Raw genomic sequence first — 22,646 nt, 5'->3', positions numbered from 1 at the left:
GCCTTGAAAAATGTAAAAAAGTTTTGGGGTGAACCTGCCAAAAGGGCCAACTCCAACACATATGTCATCTAATTCTGACATTTGGAGGTGGATCATCACTCTTGGAGTTAAAATGTGCATGTTTATAGTCATTTTCATGCTTTTAGGGAGCAGAACCACACAATTTAGGTTAGGATTAAAAGTGAGTTAAAATCATCGAATTGCTCTCTTTGAGGCCTTAAAATGTGTTTATTCACAGCACAAAATGATATGAACTACATTTGGAGGTAATTTATGTTCGAGCAAGAGAATCTGATTTTTCAAAAAAACGATTGATGACCCGCGACCTGAGGAAATGCCTCTCAGAGGATCAAAATGGTCTGTTTTCAAACATTGCATAGTTTAACTAATTCTGACTTTTATTTTAGTCAGAAAAAACATAACACAGAGATGATATGCAAATGCAGCAAAGAGCAACAAAAAAAGGATAATAGAAAGATACAGTTCTGAAATACCACATGTCTCTTTACGTCAATGATTGCTATATTCTTAATAAAAATTCATCCATGAAGGAAAAGTGGCTTATGCAGACATGAGGTTAAGCAGTAAATGATAATATAATATATACACCTATGTCATCAAAATTCATACAAAAAGGGCACACATTTTCTACATACAACAAGGAAAAAGAGACCCTGCTGAAGCATTGCCTCATTGTTCATTCTGCCGGGGCAAGTTGAGCCATCCATGTCATTAATGACCCCCAGATCCTCTTTCCTTTAATCCTATTTTTTCTGCCTCTCTAATCGCAGAGTGCTTTTTTCTAAATTGAATATGTGTAGAAAATGGCCATTCCATTGCTGAGAAGTAGGAGGAGAGGAATCAAACCAAGCAGATGTGACACAGAGTCTGAGCACAGCCATTGCTATAAATTTGAGCTCTTCCCCTATATTTCCATTTTGTTCACTTACACCTAATAGCATCAGCAGCGGTGAGAGCAGTACATCTTTCAGAATATGCTGTAGAAAGTTCACTACTCTCAGTTTGATTAATGGGCATGTAGCAAAAATATGAACCAGATCTGCCGCATGTGTCTTACACCTGAAGCATTGGGACCCTTCCACTCCTCCCCACTTTGCTATTTTTCCGGGGGTGATATACAAATCAAAGAGGGTTTTAAAATGTTGAGCCCGCAAATTGCAGAACATAGTATGGAGTTGCCCATCTCAATGATTCCAGAAAATGAGACTCACAGACCCCAAGCCTGTCGTTCCACTTCTGCCCGTGCCTATCCATATCATCCATTACGTCTTCTAGCATACAAATATACAATTGTGAGATCGTAGTACTAGAGGGCCTGATTAACACTTCCATCAGGGATATGTTTGAGAAGCCAGCTGCTCCACCTGCTTTTTCTTGCCACCTTCCTCCCAATTAACCTGAACTAGTCATTGTGTATTTCTAAGGGAATCGTATGAAAAATATACAATATTTTATGTAAAATCTTAATGTTGATCATATTGCATCTTCCAATGATAGACAGCTTTAAGTTATCCCATCACTGCATATCATTCTTTATTTTTCCCATTATAGGTGCAAGATTTATGTCCACCATGTCATCTATCTTTGCTGTAATGTGTATTCCTAGATAAACTGAAACTTCAACTATCCTACTATCTGTTGAAGTAATGAATCTATTTGTCAAGATCTGAGTTTTAGTCTTGTTCAGAGAAAACCACCAATGTGTCCCGAATTTTTCCACTAAGGTTTCCACCACTAGCAATGGCCTGTTGGAGTCAGCCTTAATGATTGCAACGTCGTCGGCATAAGCCAATCATTTTTTATCCCAGCCATGAGTTATAGACAAGATATCTGGAGATGCCTCCAGACATCTGAGGTAGGGATCTATATATAACTTGAGTAACAGGGGAGATAAGGGACACCCTTGTCTTGTTCCTCTACCAATTAAAAAGGTCCTAAACTCTTCACCCATTATTTGCAATTGTGCTGTAGAATTACAGTACAGAACCTGTATTGATCTAATAAAGGAGCCCCTAGACCATTGGTTTCCAAGACGCTCTATAAATACCCCCAAAACACCCTATCAAAGGCCTTCTCAGCGTCCACAAAGACCACCCCCATAGGTTTTTTAAGGGCCTCAGCAGCATCAAAAAGTGAAATAACACACCTAACATGGTCAGCCATCCCTCTTCCCTGAATGAATCCATGCTGAGACCAGATGGTGTATTACCTTATTGAATCTATTAGCCAGGATCTTTGAGTAGAGCTTAGTGTCACTATTTAAGAGTGCTATAGGCCTGTAGGAGCCCAGCTTCAAGGCATAATTTCTTTCTTTAGAAAAAAATAACAATATTGGCGGTGACCTACGTATCTGATGGTCTCGCCCCTTCCCACACGTCTTTAAATATTCCAAGTAATTCCTGGGTGATTTTATTGACAAAGGTTTTATAAAATTCTAACGGAATACAGTCAGTCCCCGTGGCCTTACCCGATGGGAGAACTTGTAAAGCGAGATCAAACTCCTCCTGGGAAATTTCTGATCCCAACGGGGAACACTCCTCCTGGGGGACCTTCACCATTGGTGCAAATTCCCCCCAGTTATCCTGCCTATTAGAGCTCCCTATGGGTGATGCAGTATATAGCTCCTCATGAAACCCTCTGAATGCCTCCCTAATATCTGTGGGGTCGGAGACTATGTCTCCCTTTTGTTTATAAGTTGCTTAATGTGTCCTGCAGCAATTTGCTGCCTAGCCTGACTGCTAATAATCGGCCGACATTCTCACTGTATTCATAACACTGCTTCCTTTTAGCAAGATATTCGCCTGCTGTCTTTTTGGTATTGAAATCGTTTAAAGAGGCTTTAGTGACAGCTATTAGGTTTATAACTGAGGTAGTATCCCCTTGATTCTTTTCCATATTAATTAGTTCTGTTTCGAGAAGGGCGAGTCTTTGGTAGAGCTCCTTAATCTGGGCTATTCTTTTTTTCTGTTTAACCAGGCTATATCAATCAATCATTTGTAATTGATCAATCATTTGTAAAGAGCACTACATACCCGCGAGGGTCTCAAGGCGCTGAGGGGGGCGCTACGGATCAAACAGCGAGGTCTTGAGTATCTTGCTGAAGGTCAGCAGGTCTTGGGTCTGTCGTAGGCTCAGTGGGAGGGTGTTCCATGTCTTGGCGGTGAGGTGGGAGAAGGATCGCCCACTGGTGGTTGTTCTTCGGATGCCCGGGGCGGTGATGACTGAGAGGTCGGCGGAGCGGAGCTGGTGGTTGGAGACGTAGAAGGAGAGCCGTCTGTTGAGGTAGGCTGGGCCAGCCTTGTGGAGTGCCTCGTGTGTGTGGGTGAGGAGCTTGAAGGATATCCTCTTGTTGACAGGGAGCCAGTGCAGGTTTCTCAGGTGGGGGGTGATGTGGCCGTGGCGTGGTACATCGAGGATCAGTTGTGCCAAGGTGTTTTGGATGCGTTGTAGCCGTTTGATGAGCTTGGTGGGGGCTCCCGCATAGAGGGCGGCGTTTCTGTTGTCGAGTCTGCTGCTGACGAGGGCATGGGTGACTGTCTTTCTTGTATCTGTCGGGATCCATCTGTAGATCTGGAGCATGTGGAGGGTGTTAAGGCAGGAGGAGGAGACGCGTTGATTTGCTTGGTCATTAAGAGCGTTGAGTCGAGGATGATTTCCAGGTTGCGTGCGTGGTCGGTGGTTGTCGGGGCTGCCCCAGTACCATCGGCCAGCAGGAGTCATCCCAGGCTGAAGGGTTGGAGGCGAGGATCAGGACCTCTGTCTTTTGGGTACCGCAGCGCCGCTCCTACCTGTAAAAATATGGACCAGATCAGCCGCATGTATCTTACACCTGAAGCATTGGGACCCTTCCACTCCTCCCCACTTTGCTATTTTTCCGGGGGTGATATACAAATCAAAGAGGGTTTTAAAATGTTGAGCCCGCAAATTTGCAGAATATAGTATGGAGTTGCCCATCTCAATGTTTCCAGAAAATGAGACTCACAGACCCCAAGCCTATCGTTCCACTTCTGCCCGTGCCTATCCATATCATCCATTACGTCTTCTAGCATACAAATATACAATTGTGAGATCGTAGTACTAGAGGGCCTGATTAACACTTCCATCAGGGATATGTTTGAGAAGCCAGCGGCTCCACCTGCTTTTTCTTGCCACCTTCCTCCCATTTCACCTGAACTAGTCATTGTGTATTTCTAAGGGAATCGTATGAAAAATATACAATATTTTAGGTAAAATCTTAATTTTGATCATATTGCATCTTCCAATGATAGACAGCTTTAAGTTATCCCATCGCTGCATATCGTTCTTTATTTTTCCCATTATAGGTGCAAGATTTATGTCCACCATGTCATCTATCTTTGCTGTAATGTGTATTCCTAGATAAACTGAAAACTCAACTATCCTACTATCTGTTGAAGTAATGAATCTATTTGTCAAGATCTGAGTTTTAGTCTTGTTCAGAGAAAACCACCAATGTGTCCCGAATTTTTCCACTAAGGTTTCCACCACTAGCAATGCCCTGTTGGAGTCAGCCTTAATGATTGCAACATCGTCGGCATAAGCCAATCATTTTTTATCCCAGCCATGAGTTATAGACAAGATATCTGGAGATGCCTCCAGACATCTGAGGTAGGGATCTATATATAACTTGAGTAACAGGGGAGATAAGGGACACCCTTCTCTTGTTCCTCTACCAATTAAAAAGGTCCTAAACTCTTCACCCATTATTTGCAATTGTGCTGTAGAATTACAGTACAGAACCTGTACTGATCTAATAAAGGATCGCCTAGACCATTGGTTTCCAAGACCCTCTATAAATACCCCCACAACACCCTATCAAAGGCCTTCTCAGCGTCCACAAAGACCACCCCCATAGGTTTTTTAAGAGCCTCAGCAGCATCAAAAAGTGAAATAACACACCTAACATGGTCAGCAATCCCTATTCCCTGAATGAATCCATGCTGAGACCAGATGGTGTATTACCTTATTGAATCTATTAGCCAGGATCTTTGAGTAGAGCTTAGGGTCACTATTTAAGAGTGCTACAGGCCTGTAGGAGCCCAGCTTCAAGGCATCATTTCTTTCTTTAGAAAAAAATAACAATATTGGCGATGACCTACGTATCTGGTGGTCTCGCCCCTTCCCACACGTCTTTAAATATTCCAAGTAATTCCTGGGTGATTTTATTGACAAAGGTTTTATAAAATCGAACGGAATACAGTCAGTCCCCGTGGCCTTACCCGATGGGAGAACTTGTAAAGCGAGATCAAACTCCTCCTGGGAAATTTCTGATCCCAACGGGGAACACTCCTCCTGGGGGACCTTCACCATTGGTGCAAATTCCCCCCAGTTATCCTGCCTATTAGAGCTCCCTATAGGTGATGCAGTATATAGCTCCTCATAAAACCCTCTGAATGCCTCCCTAATATCTGCGGGGTCGGAGACTATGTCTCTCCTTTGTTTATAAGTTGCTTAATGTGTCCTGCAGCAATTTGCTGCCTAACCTGACTGCTAATAATCGGCCGACATTCTCACTGTATTCATAACACTGCTTCCTTTTAGCAAGATATTCGCCTGCTGTCTTTTCGGTATTGAAATCGTTTAAAGAGGCTTTAGTGACAGCTATTAGGTTTATAACTGAGGTAGTATCCCCTTGATTCTTTACCATATTAAGTAGTTCTGTTTTGAGAAGGGCGAGTCTTTGGTAGAGCTCCTTAATCTGGGCTATTCTTTTTTTCTGTTTAACCAGGCTATATCAATCAATCATTTGTAATCGATCAATCATTTGTAAAGAGCACTACATACCCGCGAGGGTCTCAAGGCGCTGTGGGGGGTGCTACCGATCAAACAGCCAGGTCTTGAGTATCTTCCTGAAGGTCAGCAGGTCTTGGGTCTGTCGTAGGCTCAGTGGGAGGGTGTTCCATGTCTTGGCGGTGAGGTGGGAGAAGGATCGTCCACTGGTGGTTGTTCTTCGGATGCCCGGGGCGGTGATGAGTGAGAGGTCGGCGGAGCGTAGCTGGTGGTTAGGGATGTAGAAGGAGAGCCGTCTATTGAGGTAGGCTGGGCCGGCCTTGTGGAGTGCCTTGTGTGTGTGGGTGAGGAGCTTGAAGGATATCCTCTTGTTGACAGGGAGCCAGTGCAGGTTTCTCAGGTGGGGGGTGATGTGGCCGTGGCGTGGTACATCGAGGATCAGTGTTGCCAAGGTGTTTTATATGCGTTGTAGCCGTTTGATGAGCTTGGTGGGGGCTCCCGCATAGAGGGCGTTTCCGTAGTCGAGTCTGCTGCTGGTGAGGGCATGGGTGACTGTCTTTCTTGTATCTGTCGGGATCCATCTGTAGATCTGGAGCATGTGGAGGGTGTTGAAGCAGGAGGAGGAGACGGCGTTGATTTGCTTGGTCATTAAGAGCGTTGCGTCGAGGATGATTCCCAGGTTGCGTGCGTGGTCGGTGGGTGTCGGGGCTGCCCCAGTACCATCGGCCACCAGGAGTCATCCCAGGCTGAAGGGTTGGAGGCGAGGATCAGGACCTCTGTCTTGTGCGTACCGCAGCGCCGCTCCTACCTGCAAAAATATTGACCAGATATGCTGCATGTGTCTTACACCTGAAGCATTGGGACCCTTCCACTCCTCCCCACTTTGCTATTTTTCCGGGGGTGATATACAAATCAAAGAGGGTTTTAAAATTTTGAGCCCGCAAATTTGCAGAACATAGTATGGAGTTGCCCATCTCAATGTTTCCAGAAAATGAGACTCACAGACCCCAAGCCTGTCGTTCCACTTCTGCCCGTGCCTATCCATATCATCCATTACGTCTTCTAGCATACAAATATACAATTGTGAGATCGTAGTACTAGAGGGCCTGATTAACACTTCCATCAGGGATATGTTTGAGAAGCCAGCGGCTCCACCTGCTTTTTCTTGCCACCTTCCTCCCAATTAACCTGAACTAGTCATTGTGTATTTCTAAGGGAATCGTATGAAAAATATACAATATTTTAGGTAAAATCTTAATTTTGATCATATTGCATCTTCCAATGATAGACAGCTTTAAGTTATCCCATCGCTGCATATCGTTCTTTATTTTTCCCATTATAGGTGCAAGATTTATGTCCACCATGTCATCTATCTTTGCTGTAATGTGTATTCCTAGATAAACTGAAACCTCAACTATCCTACTATCTGTTGATGTAATGAATCTATTTGTCAAGATCTGAGTTTTAGTCTTGTTCAGAGAAAACCACCAATGTGTCCCGAATTTTTCCACTAAGGTTTCCACCACTAGCAATGCCCTGTTGGAGTCAGCCTTAATGATTGCAACATCGTCGGCATAAGCCAATCATTTTTTATCCCAGCCATGAGTTATAGACAAGATATCCGGAGATGCCTCCAGACATCTGAGGTAGGGATCTATATATAACTTGAGTAACAGGGGAGATAAGGGACACCCTTGTCTTGTCTTGTTCCTCTACCAATTAAAAAGGTCCTAAACTCTTCACCCATTATTTGCAATTGTGCTGTAGAATTACAGTACAGAACCTGTACTGATCTAATAAAGGAGCGCCTAGACCATTGGTTTCCAAGACCCTCTATAAATACCCCCACAACACCCTAACAAAAGCCTTCTCAGCGTCCACAAAGGCCACCCCCATAGGTTTTTTAAGGGCCTCAGCAGCATCAAAAAGTGAAATAACACACCTAACATGGTCAGCAATCCCTATTCCCTGAATGAATCCATGCTGAGGCCAGATGGTGTATTACCTTATTGAATCTATTAGCCAGGATCTTTTTTTTAATTTATTTTTTATTTTTGGTAATTCTTTATTGTCAGTAGCACAGTTACAATCGCAGGCACGATACCATCACAGTCGGCCAGTAAATCAAAGGCGGTCAAAGCAAATCAATTAAGCAGCTAGCAAAGCAGCATTCCGCCACCCAAATGCCCCGTTGTAACTCAGGATAATGTCCGTACCAAATTGGCACCAGGATTAATGAGGTTTCTTTTAAAGTTTTAAAGAAAAACAGGATCAATTGCCGCACAGTCAAATAATACAAAAGCAAGGGGTTAGCAAAGGTCAGGATATGCATGGTCAGGACAACTGCAGGCAGGACGATAACTCCGGTACACAATTATCAGGATAGTCAATAAGCTATACATTCCGCCCCCCAACACAGCAGGTGCCCGCCTCAACACAAAACTTTATAAAAACATCCCCCCTTGCAAGTTGCACCACCAGAACGTACGGAGAGTAGCCCGTTACTTGGTCCTAACAAAGACGAAAAGAAGAGAAGTAGAGAAAAGCTGAAAGAAACAGAGAAGAAAAAGAGGCCCTAGAAACAGAAAAAGGAAAGACAGTATTACCCCCCCCCCCGCAAACCCCCCACCCTGCCTCCGGCTACGGCCTCCCCCTTAGCAGCATGCCTGTCGCCCAATGTGAACCCGAAATATAGGAGAGAAGAGAAGTATAAAGAAGAAAAAACGTAGTGGGGGGTTCCCAGTTCAGGCCCCCGGCGTAGTGCACGTCTAAAATGGCGTCGCCGCCGAATACTCAGAACACTCACCGATATAAAGTAACAATCAACGCGCCAGAACACCCAGGCACCCAACCTCGATGGTGACCCTATCCCTTAGCAGCACAGAAAAACGATCTTCCCCCCGCAGCCCCTGCACACCCGGTCGAAACAATGCTGTGTCCCAGTCAAAACCTTTCGTCGCCATTTAGGCAAAGTAGTGAAGGTACAATAATAATGAATGTCCAGGGGAAGACAGGAGATCTTGCAGTGTCCTAGAGCACAACACATTCCTGGAGCCGTCCGCCACCCTCGACAGCCTCCCGATCAGCCATGCAGGTACAGGTCAGTACAAATAGTCAGTCAGTGCAGTTTGAGTAGCATGACGACGTCAACCGCTGGTGAGAAGGCAGCACTGGATTCACCCCATGTTTCACATCAACGGAGTTCCCGATGATTCCATGCGCTGGGGAGGCAGGCACTTTTCCGAAGAAACCTTCCGTAGCGATCAGGGAGGTCTCACAGACCAATTCACACTTGCCGGCATCATACAAGGATGTACAAAAAACACCCGTCCAGGCCCTACCACGAACTGAAGGGGGAGTCACTGAGCCATAGGCACCCGAAAAAAGTGTCAGCATCACATGCACTCGTGACACCGCAAACGTCGGTGTCCAAGTTCACAATTGATATTGCCGTTGCATCAGGGTGGGTATCCAAACCCCCTGCTCCTCGCCAGGTGTGCATCGCCGTCTGTGCCGGTGGGAGCGGCTCTGCAGGGACGACGCCATCAATCGGGGCCCACAGCATAAGTGCCGCCGGAGCCCTCACACAAGCCGCCATTTTGTCGACTATCAGGGGGTCTCTCCAGTTGCAGACGGTGTAACTGCCGCCCCAGCCTTCGATCCGGTGGTCCCACACACTGCGCACTGTGCATCCGAGCGACGCCAAATCATAACACATTGGCTGGCTCCGAACCCCAAAACACGAACACAGTCTACTGCAGCCGATGTGCTTTCATCTCCGTCAGGGAAACAAAGAGAGATGCCGCAGTCCTCCATCAGCGAGGCAGCAATCAAGGGAGGAGGGAGGGTCCATGCAACACAGGGAACCGGCACTCCACAGCAAGAGCAGGGGCTCCTCTCGGGGCAAGATAAACGCCCCAGCAGGTGTCTGGCGCCACTCAGGTCCTCCTGGCCGATGTCGTTGTGTCCATGGCGGCAGTGACCGCACGCGAGGCCCCGGCTCCGGGACCCACGCAGGCCCCGCCGACCGAAGGGCATATCTCCGCCCTCCGAACTCGGAGAGCCGCCGGAGTCACTACTAGCGGGTCAGGGCACATTCCGCCGTTCGACAAACCGTCGGCGGCGCCGCCGCAACAGCTGAATCAAGTAGCCGGAGGAGAAGGTCGTCGGAGCCGGGAGTCCCGGCGACCATCTTGGTCGCCGGCCTGGCTCCGCCCCATTAGCCAGGATCTTTGAGTAGAGCTTAGTGTCACTATTTAAGAGTGCTACAGGCCTGTAGGAGCTCAGCTTCAAGGCATAGTTTCTTTCTTCAGAAAAAAATAACAATATTGGCGATGACCTACGTATCTGGTGGTCTCGCCCCTTCCCACACATCTTTAAATATTCCAAGTAATTCCTGGGTGATTTTATTGACAAAGGTTTTATAAAATTCTAATGGAATACAGTCAGCCCCCGTGGCCTTACCCGATGGGAGAACTTGTAAAGCGAGATGAAACTCCTCCTGGGAAATTTCTGATCCCAACGGGGAACACTTCTCCTGGGGGACCTTCACCATTGGTGCAAATTCCCCCCAGTTATCCTGCCTATTAGAGCTCCCTATGGGTGATGCAGTATATAGCTCCTCATAAAACCCTCTGAACGCCTCCCTAATATCTGTGGGGTCGGAGACTATGTCTCCCCTTTGTTTATAAGTTGCTTAATGTGTCCTGCAGCAATTTGCTGCCTAGCCTGACTGCTAATAATCGGCCGACATTCTCACTGTATTCATAACACTGCTTCCTTTTAGCAAGATATTCGCCTGCTGTCTTTTCGGTATTGAAATCGTTTAAAGAGGCTTTAGTGACAGCTATTAGGTTTACAACTGAGGTAGTATCCGCTTGATTCTTTACCATATTAAGTAGTTCTGTTTCGAGAAGGGCGAGTCTTTGGTAGAGCTCCTTAATCTGGGCTATTCTTTTTTTCTGTTTAACCAGGCTATATCAATCAATCATTTGTAATCGACCAATCATTTGTAAAGAGCACTACATACCCGCGAGGGTCTCAAGGCGCTGTGGGGGGTGCTACTGATCAAACAGCCAGGTCTTGAGTATCTTCCTGAAGGTCAGCAGGTCTTGGGTCTGTCGTAGGCTCAGTGGGAGGGTGTTTCATGTCTTGGCGGTGAGGTGGGAGAAGGATCGTCCACTGGTGGTTGTTCTTCGGATGCCCGGGGCGGTGATGAGTGAGAGGTCGGCGGAGCGTAGCTGGTGGTTGGGGATGTAGAAGGAGAGCCGTCTGTTGAGGTAGGCTGGGCCGGCCTTGTGGAGTGCCTTGTGTGTGTGGGTGAGGAGCTTGAAGGATATCCTCTTGTTGACAGGGAGCCAGTGCAGGTTTCTCAGGTGGGGGGTGATGTGGCCGTGGCGTAGTACATCGAGGATCAGTTGTGCCAAGGTGTTTTGGATGCGTTGTAGCTGTTTGATGAGCTTGGTGGGGTCTTCCGCATCGAGGGCGTTTCCATAGCCGAGTCTGCTGCTGACGAGGGCATGGGTGACTGTCTTTCTTGTATCTGTCGGGATCCATCTGTAGATCTGGAGCATGTGGAGGGTGTTAAAGCAGGAGGAGGAGACTGCGTTGATTTGCTTGGTCATTAAGAGCGTTGAGTCGAGGATGATTCCCAGGTTGCGTGAGTGGTCGGTGGGTGTCGGGGCTGCCCCAGTACCATCGGCCACCAGGAGTCATCCCAGGCTGAAGGGTTGGAGCCAAGGATGAGGACCTCTGTCTTGTGTGAGTTCAGCTTCAGATGGCTGGTCTTCATCCAGTCGGCGACAGCCTTCATTCCTTTGTGGAGGTTGGCTTTGGTGGTGATGGGGTCCTTGGTGAGGGAGAGGATCAGCTCAGTGTCGTCGGCATAGGAGATTATGTTTAGGTTGTGCTGTTGAGCTACGTGTGCGAGCAGGGCCATGTAAAAGTTGAACAGCGTCGGACTGAGGGAGGATCCCTGGGGTACGCCGCAGATGATTTTGGAGGCTTTGGAACGGAATGGGGGGAGGCGGACGTTCTGGGTCTCTGGGTCCTGCCAGAGAGGAAGGAGAGGAAGGAGGTCTCGGATCTCTGCGGCGTGGAGGCGTGCTCGTAGTGTGCGGTGGCAGACGATGTCGAAGGCGGCAGAGAGGTCGAGGAGGATGAGTGCTGCGGTCTCGCAGGGTCCTGATGTTGTCTATGGCGGCGATGAGGGCAGTCTCAGTGATGTGGTTGCTGCAAAACTCTGACTGGGAAGGGTCCAGGATTCTGTTTTCTTTGAGGTATCGGGTTAGCACTCTGTTGATGGTTTTCTCAATGACCTTGGCCGGAAAGGGGAGCAGAGAGATGAGCAGGAAGTTCTTGAGGTCTCTTGGGTTTGCCTTAGGTTTTTGGAGTAGGGCGTTGATCTCGTCGAGTTTCGAGATCTCTGGGAAGGTTGCGGTCTTGAGGGAGAGATTGATGACGTTGCGCGGGTGGGGTGAGATGGAGCTGCTTGCTCTGTTGAAGACGTGGTGTGGGAATGGGTCAGACGGAGAGCCGGAGTGTGCGCATGGTCTTGATGGTGTCATCGATGCTCACACTGGCCCAGGCTAGCAGGGGGTCGTGGTCGATGGTGTGCGGAGGGTCATTTGTGTTGCTGTCTGTTGTGGCTGTCTGGGTGTTGAAGCTGTCGTGGATGTCTGCTATCTTGCGGTGGAAGAAGGTGGTGAGAGAGTCGCACAAGGCTTGCGATGGCAGGATGTCATTGGTGTTGGAGCTAGGGTTGGAGAGCTCCTTCACAATGTTGAAGAGCTCCTTGCTATTGTGTGCATTGCCATCGAGGCGGTCTTTGAAGGAGGTCCTCTTGGCCGACTGGTGAGGTGGTGGTGGTTTACGGATGGCATCCTTGTGTGCTGCGTACCTGTCCGGAGTTTGTTCTCTGTGCCATTCTCTCTAGTTTCCGGCAGGCTTGCTTGAAGGCTAGGAGTTCTGGGGTGAACCAGCTGGCCCTCTTGATGGTGTCTCGGTGGGAGGGTTTCTTCAGCGGGGCGAGGGTGTTGGCGCAGTCCTCGATCCAGCGTCTGAGGCTGTGGGCAGCGTCGTCGGTGTGGGAGGGTTCGATGGGTGGGCTGAGAGCGAGGTTTACGTGTAGTTGGTCAACGGTGATTTTGCTCCCGCAGCGGCGGGGATCTGTTGGGTGCGGTGAAGAGTGGTGGATTTCTGGAAGGCGAAGTGGATGCAGCGGTGGTCGGTCCAGAGGAGTTCGGTGGTGTGGCTGACAGAGACGGGCAAGCTTGAGGAGAAGACGGGGTCGAGCGTGTGGCCGGCAGAGTGGGTGGGCATTGTGACGAGTTGCTTCAGTCCCAGGTTGGCGAGGTTATTGATCAGGGTTGTGGAGTTGTTGTAGTTGTTGTTCTCAAGGTGAAAGTTCAGGTCTCCAAAGAGGATGTAATTGGTGGAGGTCAGGGCGTGCGTGCTGATCAAGTCAGCGATGGAGTCGCTTAACTGGGGGCGGGGTCCGGGGTGTCGGTAGATGAGGGTGCCTCTGAGGGTGGAGTTAGGGTCTGTGTGGATCTGGAAATGCATGTGTTCAGCGATGCTGACCGTGTCGTCGGTGCTAGTCGAGACCTTGATGCTGTTCTTGTGGACGATGGTGATTCCTCCTCCGACTCCGTTGGTGCGGTATCTGCAGGTGATTTCTTGGTGGGTGGTTTGTCGGCTCTGAGGCTGGTGCAGCTGCAGGTCCGGCAGGTGAAGGGGCTGTGTGTGCGCTTCGGGCCGCCTTGAAGCAGGTGTGGCTCCGTCCGGAGTTGAGAGCGTCCAGAGTGCTGCCGTCATAGTGGCCGCAGTCGTCTTGGTGGGCGCGGGGGCCAGGGGTTCTGGCGCTGGACGCGGTCCAGGCACGGACGGGCGCAGACATGGGTTCTGGCGGCGCGGCCGCACAGCGGTCAGCATATATGGGGAGGTGGAAGGGAGGAGCAGCTGGGAGGCGGGAGGCAGGGCACCAAATGGGCAGTGAGCAGTCAGGGGGGCGGGATGCAGGGGACGCAGCGGTGAGGGTGGTGAGGGACAACGAAGGTGACAGAAGGAAAAAGGGGCACAGAAACGAGGGAAAAACGCGTGGCACAGAGGGCAGAAAGGTACAAAAAAATTAGTGGAACAGAGGGCAGAAGGGCACAAAAAACGAGTGAAACAGAAGGTAGAAGGGCACAAAAAACGAGGGAAAAACTAGTGACACAGAGGGCAGAAGGGCACAAAAAAACGAGTGGAACAGAGGGCAGAATGCACAAAAAAGGAGTGGAATAGAATGCAAAAGGGGCACAAAAACAAGGGCAAAACGAGTGGCACGGAGGGCCGAAGGGCACAAAAAAACTAGTGGAACAGAGGGCAGAAGGGGACAAGAAACAAGTGAAACAGAAGGCAGAAGGGCACAAAAAACGAGGGAAAAACGAGTGGCACAGAGGGCAGAAGGGCACAAAAAAACGAGTGGAACAGAGGGCAGAAGGCACAAAAAAGGAGTGGAATAGAATGCAAAAGGGGCACAAAAACAAGGGGAAACGAGTGGAACAGAAGGCAGAAGGGCACAAAAACGAGGGGAAAACAAGTGGCACAGAGGGCAGAAGGGCACAAAAAATGAGTGGGACAGAGGGCAGAAGGTCACAAAAAACAAGTGGAACAGAAGGCAAAAGAGGCACAAAAACGAGGGAAAAACGAGTGGCACAGAAGGCAAAAAGGGCACAGATATACCGGAAAAACGAGTGGCACAGAGGCAAAATACAGAACACAGAAATATAGGGGCAGCTAAGAACAGAAGACAGAACAGGCAGAGAGGCACTGGGGCAGCAAACAATGTCATACCAGTCCTAGGATGCTTGATTCCGGTCCAGGGAAGACATGGCTTGGCAGTTCGGGCTGGACTGTTTCCAATAGGCACAGGGTCAAGGCTGATTTGCATATGGCCATGTCTGAACTGAGGTGGTGTGGTGAACAAAATAAAGATGGATTTAGGCCCAGATCTCTGTACTGGGGTGAATATATGACATTGTTCTGCATTCTGTCCATCAACTGTTGTTTTTGCATTTGTCACCCCGAGTGGGACGGGCATGCTCAGACTTGAGTCCCATGCTCCCCAAGCCACTGGAGTGAAGCTATCCTGGCTGAAGACGGCTGATAGCAAGAAACCAGTCCTAGGATGCTTGATTCCGGTCCAGGGAAGACATGGCTTGGCAGTTTGGACTGGACTGTTCCAATGAGGCTCAGGGTCAAGGCTGATTTGCATATGGCCATGTCTGAAATGGGGTGGTGTGGTGAGCAAAACAACGATGGATTTAGGCCCAGATCTCTGTACTGGGGTGAATGTATGACATTGTTCTGCATTGTGTCCATCAACTGTTGTTTTTGCATTTGTCACCCCGAGTGGGACGGGTAGGCTCAGACGTGAGTCCCGTGCTCCCCATGCCACTGGAGTCAAGCTATCCTGGCTGAAGACGGCTGATAGCCAGAAACCGGTCCTAGGATGCTTGATTCCGGTCCAGGGAAGACATTGCTTGGCAGTTCGGGCTGGACTGTTCCCATGAGGCACAGGGTCAAGGCTGATTTGCATATGGCCATGTCTGAACTGAGGTGGTGTGGTGAGCAAAAAAAAGATGGATTTAGGCCCAGATCTCTGTACTGGGGTGAATGTATGACATTGTTCTGCATTCTGTCCATCAACTGTTGTTTTTGCATTTGTCACCCCGAGTGGTACGGGAATGCTCAGACGTGAGTCCCGTGCTCCCCACGCCACTGGAGTCAAGCTATCCTGAAGACGGCTGATAGCCAGAAATCAGTCCTAGGATGCTTGATTCCGGTCCCGGGAAGACATGGCTTGGTAGTTCGGGCTGGACTGTTCCCATGAGGCACAGGGTCAAGGATGATTTGAATATGGCCATGTCTGAACTGGGGTGGTGTGATGAGCAAAATAACAATGGATTTAGGCCCAGATATCTGTACTGGGGCGAATGTATGACAGTGTTCTGCATTCTGTCCATCAATTGTTGTTTTTGCATTTGTCACCCCGAGTGGGACGGGTATGCTCAGATGTGAGTCCTGTGCTCCCCACGCCACTGGAGTCAAGCTATCCTGGCTGAAGACGGCTGATAGCCATAAACTGGTCCTAGGATGCTTGATTCCGGTCCAGGGAAGACATGGCTTGGCAGTTTGGGCTGGACTGTTCCTTTGAGGCACAGGGTCTAGGCTGATTTGCATATGGCCATGTCTGAACTGGGGTGGTGTGGTGAGCAAACAAATGATGGATTTAGGCCCAGATCTCTGTACTGGGGTGAATGTATAACATTGTTCTGCATTCTGTCCATCAACTGTTGTTTTTGAATTTGTCACCCAGAGTGGGACGGGTATGCTCAGATGTGAGTCCCATGCTCCCCACGCCACTGGAGTCAAGCTATCCTGGCTGATGACGGCTGATAGCCAGAAACCGGTCCTAGGATGCTTGATTCCGGTCCAGGGAAGACATGGCTTGGCAGTTCAGAATGAACTGTTCCCATGAGGTACAGGGTCAAGGCTGATTTGCATATGGCCATGTCTGAACTGGGGTGGTGTGGTGAGCAAAAAACGATGGATTTAGGCCCAGATCTCTGTACTGGGGTGAATGTATGACATTGTTGTGCATTCTGTCCATCTATTATTGTTTTTGCATGAATTAGGAGAAGGCCATTTGAGGATGGCCTCAACCATTCTTGGATCCATTGTAATACCTTCTGGTGAAAGAAAGTATCCCAAAAAGTCTATTGATTTAGCATGAAATACACACTCTTCTAGTTTAGCATAAAGAGAATGTTATATCTGTCTTTGCAGTATGGTTCGCACATGTTCCGCATGTTCTTGTCCAGTTTTAGAAAAAATCGGAATATTGTCAATATAGACAATAGCACAAATATCCAGGACATCATGGAGTACTTCATTTATAAAGTACTGAAATGTTGCAGGAGCGTTGCAAAGACCGAATGGCATAACTGTGTATTTGAACAGGCCAAATTTGGTGCGTAAGTCAGTCTTCCACTCATTGCCTTCTTCTACATGAATGAGATGGTAAGCACCACAAATATAACATTTTGTGTAAATAGTGGCCCCTTTTTCTTGATCTAATAAGACAGGAATGAGTGATAGAGTGATTGTAGATTTATTTACTGCGTGATAGTCTATTCAAGCCCTTAGATCACATGATTTTTTAGCCACAAAGAAAAGAGGCGAGAAAACAGGGGACGTAGAATGTCTAATAAACCCTAGAACAACTAGTTCTCCCTTAGTCAAAAGATCTGGGTTAAATCCATCATTCTTTTGCCCACTATGCCACCCCAGTTTGGACCCAGCCATAAGCAAATCAGTCTTGACCCTGTGCCCCATGGGAACAGTCCAGACCAAACTGCCAAGCAGGTCTTACCTGGACCAGAAACAAGCATCCTGGGACCAGTTTCAGGGAATGTTGCCCTTCCTCAGCCAGGCTAGCTTGAATACAGAGGCACAGTGAGCAAGAGACCCACGTCTGGGTATACCCATCCCACTTAGTGCGAAAAGTTTTACAGAGAACAAATGATGGACGGAATGCTGACAATGCAAACATTCTCCCCAGTCAAAAGATCTGGGTTAAATCCATCGTTCTTTTGCCCACTACCCACCCCAGTTTGGACCCAGCCATATGCAAATGAGTCTTCACCCTGTGCCCCATGGGAACAGTCCAGACCGAACGGCCAGGACAGGTCCTCCTTGGACCGGAAACAAGCATCCTGGGACCGGTTTCAGAGTATGTCACCCTTCTTCAGCCAAACTAGCTTGAATCCAGTGGCACAGTGAGCAAGGGACCCATGTCTGGGCATACCTATCCCACTTAAGGCGAAAAGTATTACAGCAAACAAATGATGGGTGGAATGTTGACAATGCAAACATTCTCTTCCAGTCAAAAGATCTGGGTTAAATCCATTGTTCGTTTGGCCACTACACCACCCCAATTTTCCCCCATTGTCTGTTGAAACCTCTCCCCCCCAGCTGGCCCCACCTTCCCACTGCTCTTACCTGCATGGACAACGGCTGTGTGCAAGGTACTTAAATATGCCACTTGTGTATACACCAATGTTGCCATGTTTAGGAAAGAAGCTTATGCGCTTTAGCACTTGTCAGCAGTGGAAAAGTGCTCAAAGTCCTTAGGCCAACAAAAAAGAATTAGCAAAAAGAGGCGAGAAGCAGGCAAAAGGTTTGGCGGAAGACTACCCTAAGGCTGGCAGGTTATCGTCTGTATTCCTCTGGCTGAAGGGTGGGGAAACCTGTAAGGCATCGCAAAGTATAAAACATCATACAGAAACTTTTGTTGTCTAATCTATGAGAAGCATTATTGCAGATGGATAATATGAGTATAGAGTGCACTCGAACCACATTATTTTGTCTAAAAAATAAGAATCCCTGAGACAAAATTGCAATAAGAATTGGCCTTGTGTGAGATGCTCACAGGAATGAGATGTACAGTGTTTGTGTGGAAGAGAGATGCTTATCAATGTAAAAAAGCCTGCTGTGAGAGATACATATGAGATGCTCACAAAAGCTAGGCATAGTGAGATATGCAGAATGAGGTGTGTGGGCAAAGCTCATATATGAGGTATTAGTTATGAACACCAGAAACATAGTGTTTGTGTGTGACGCTTACAAAAGAATAAGGTGGGTGGAGGTTCACAAATGAGTAGTGTGTGGGATGCACTAAAGCACAAAAACTTTGTTATATGGGAGGCTCACAAAACCTTTAAAGTGCTCAAAACTAACAAATATGCCTCTTGCTAGGACTATTCAAGCCAAAATATTGAGCATTTTATTGAAACAATGACGGCGTGGAGGCCTTGCTCAAGACTATGATGATTTATTTACAAGTGACATTTTGAGAGTTGTGTTTTAACAGTGAAGTAATCTTCGGGGCATTGTTATTGCTACCAAGAAAAGGAGTAACCTGGTTTGATAGCTCTGATACGGGCATCATTTTCTCATAGAGTATGTATGGTTGGTGTATTTGCTTTTGTGTTAAGAAGCCCACAGGAAAAATACACCATTTGTGTGATAACATTGACAATATTGGGTTGTGAGGAGGAGGATTTTTGGTGCCTGGTCTCTTTGAGGACAATATTTTCCCAAAGGTTACAGAATTTAGAGATGCATGGTTTGATTGCTTTGAGAAATTATTCCCCATATTTTATGGAATAGTGCATTATAAATACAACCAAATAACTTCTTGTTTGTGGTTGCAGTTATGGATGGCCTTGTGCATTTAGGGCCAGATGCATCAACCAAAAGTGCGATCGCAACAGGTGCGAAATACCAATTGCGATCGCAAAATAAAGAAATGGAATTCATGATGTGAAAACGTCGGAAAATGCGAATTCGCTAAAGCTAAAATGCGAATTCACAAAAAAGTCGCAGAAACAAGTGCGAACCCCATTAGTGAATCGCAAGTAGCGAGTAACCAATGAATCTGCGAAAAAATTGCGAAATCGCTATATCAAAATAGCGATTTCGCAATAAAATCGCTATTCCTATGCATGTAAATTCTCAAATACCGATTATATCCAAAATCGCAATTTAGCAATAGCATTTGAAAGGGAATCACAATCAGCTGGTAAAAAAAAAAAATCCCACTCACCTGCCTTACATCAGAGGTGTATTTAAACAGACCCATGAGGCCATAGTGGCTTTCCACAATGGCAGGACTCTACATTTTTGCTAGGAGGAGGAGGATACTTGCAGCAGGCCAGGCCAGAGGGAGAATCCAGGAGAGAATCTTCCGTCTGTGCATCACATTGTTGGGACAGACCCGTGAGCAAATTTATGACAAGTACAGGATGAATGCAGCAATGATACTAGACTTAATAGATGAATTGGACCCACTATTGCGGCGCCAAACACATAGGACCCAGGCAATCCCTACTCATGTCCAGGTGCTATGTAGCCTGCACCTGCTTGCGTCAGGTAGCTTTCAGGATATAGTGGCAGAAGCAGGAGGGGTATCACAGAGCTCCCTCTCGCCGTTCTTCAAATCCTTCCTGGCCGCCATGATGACTGTGATCAACAACCACATCACCTTCCCCACAACCCCACAGGAATTGAGCCAAACAAAACAGGAATTTTACCAAGTAGCACAGTTCCCACACGTGATTGGATGCATTGATTGCACCCACGTAGCCATATGTCCCCCTGCCGTAAATGAGTATATATTTCGCAACCGGAAAGCATATCACTCAATCAATGTCCAAGCAGTGTGCAATGCTGAGAACATCATCACCGACCTCGTTGCTCAATACCCTGGAAGCACTCACGATTCATACATCTTCCGCCATAGTGGTTTGCACACATGCGTGCTCAGGGGAGATTTTGGCAATGGACACCTGCTAGGTAAGTTGAATACTAGACTCATCACTGACTTAGGTCATGGCAATCCATACCTGACACTAACATATTGTCTGTAACTCTGTAGGTGGCAGTGCATACGCGGTGAGGCATTACATCTTGACTCCATACCTGAACCCAGCCAGCCCGCAACAACAGAGGTACAATGCAGCCCACATCAGGACACGTAATGTAATAGAACGGACATTTGGATTGCTCAAGAGTCGCTTCCGCATCCTGCATAAAACTGGAGGAGCAATGCTGTACCAACCGGAAACCTGCTGCAGGATTATTGCGGCATGTGCAATGTTGCACAACATAGCAACAAGGAGAGGTCTCCCCATTGAGGAATCCGACACAGAGGGCAACCAGTCCCCAGCACAACCACGTCAGGCACATCTTGGTAGTTCAGCGGAGGGACAGAGAAAACGTACTGACATCACCCTGCATTATTTCTAAGGTATGTAATAATGACACACAACACTCATTTGCATTTGAAGGTGAACTATTTATTACCACGTCAGGCGGTAGGGGTGTGAAATAGAACTGAAATGGTGTCCATTAGCACATTAACTGCATGCACTGAAGGACACATGAGACACACAAAGTACTTGTAATGCAGTCACAAAAATAGTCTTGTACATGGTTACGTCACCATGAAGTCTTACACCCCTCCGATTAGGTTTAGCGTCTCCTCCCTCTCACACCCAAATGTCTTTCTCCTGCATCTGCATCTGCATTCCCGGAAGCAGTGGGAGGTGCTTGTCTACGGCTACTGCTCCTCCTGACAGTGGTGGGTGGTGCAGTGATGCTGCTGAAGCTGGAAGCCTCACTACCCTCTTCCCCTGTAACATCGCCCTGAACACCAGTGCTAGCCTGCATCAGTTCAACGGCAGTTGTAATTTGCCCGAGTGCCTTGGACACATCCCCACAACAATGGCCCATATCTATCTGCATTTCCACAGACCGACGTGAGAGCTGTGCCATGCTTGCGCAGATCTTGTTGTTGGACCTGGTATAGGCGCCCATGCAGGTGACAAACTGGTGATGCCTCCTCCTCTGTGTGGTGTGTCCCTCCTGCATCACACGTGCCACCTCCAGCAGGGTGTTGTTGGATTCTCTGTGTGCTTCCACTAGTGCTGTAGTGAGCTCCCTCACACTCTCAGCCATTGCAGAAATGTTAGTGTTCATTTTTGTCATCTGCAGGTTGATGGCTCCCATGTGCCTCGCTTGCACGCGCTGCACCCGCACCATCTGTGACTCCACGCCACCCCACTGATTGGGAGTTCCTGCTTCCTGTGCCCACGTATGGGTACTTGGCCGGCGCCTTGTTCCTGGACGGACATGTGCCTGCGGTGTAGTAGTGTTGCTGGCACTTTGACGGCTTGTACTAGGTGTGGTAAATGTGTCCTGTTCTGTCTCCATTGGCTGCAGTGGTGTAACTGTGGCCCTGCGTTTTGCTGGTGCCTTGGATTTGGGCGGTGGTGTCACAGGTTTTGACAACGCAGCCTATTGGGTGACCTGTGTGCTGTCTCCAATATCACTGTCATCAGTGTTTGCTTCAGCTGCATCTGTGATGTGAAACAGTGCAATGTTATTTTAAGTTGTTGCATGAGTTGAGCAACCTTAATAAAAATAAACATTTATGTTCTCACTGTCTCTCATCAATGACTGTACTGCTTTTTGTTAGCATTTGGGCTCACTGTGTTGGATTCTGACAGACAATTGGGTTATACTGACTACAAGTCCCATGATGCATTTCTGTCCCTATGTTAAATGTGTGCTGGACTATTTCTGATGTTATTTTGCAGGTTGATTAACATTTGGACACTATCAGTATGTACATTCTTCGGTTGATTGTCATGCATCTTACCTTGTGTGCTACTGGCCGCCCCGGATGTGTCCAGCTGCTTTACTCCAACCACAGCTTCTGGCTCAATTGTGCCCTCAACCATGTCCTCCTGGGGTGTGTTGTCTGGGACTGTTGGGCCTCCTCCTCCAGTCCCTTTCGCCTCCTTCAGCCTTTCCGCTACCCGCTCCTTGGCACGACTGCGAAGGTCGTACCAGCGTTTCTTCAGGTTATCTATGCTGCGGGGTGTGACCCCCACAGCATTCACCTTATCTCTGATCCTGTTCCAGATCCTTCTCTTATCTGCCTCTGGCACTTTAAGGAAGAGTTTCCCAAACAGCTTCTCATGGTTGTTAGCAACCTCCTCAATGAGGAGGTCAAGTTCACCCTCACTGAACTTTATTTTTCGCTTCCTGCCCATTGCACCCTCCTCTGTAGCTGTTTGGGACATGGCTGTCTCCACCTGTGAGCAGACTGCAGTTTGTGTTCTTCTGCTCTCTGTCCCTGCACTCAGCTTCTGCCTCTGTGTTCCTCTGTGCACAGGTGGCAGCATGGGCTGATTGACTTCCTGGTTGTGATGTCATCAGCCTGCTCCCAATGCAACTCTGTAGTTTTCACGGACCCGATTTTTGCA

This window comes from Lissotriton vulgaris, chromosome 3_1 (genome assembly GCF_964263255.1).
Source record: "Lissotriton vulgaris chromosome 3_1, aLisVul1.2, whole genome shotgun sequence".
NCBI classification, from domain to species: domain Eukaryota; kingdom Metazoa; phylum Chordata; class Amphibia; order Caudata; family Salamandridae; genus Lissotriton; species Lissotriton vulgaris.
Note: the sequence above shows the minus strand (reverse complement) of the source record.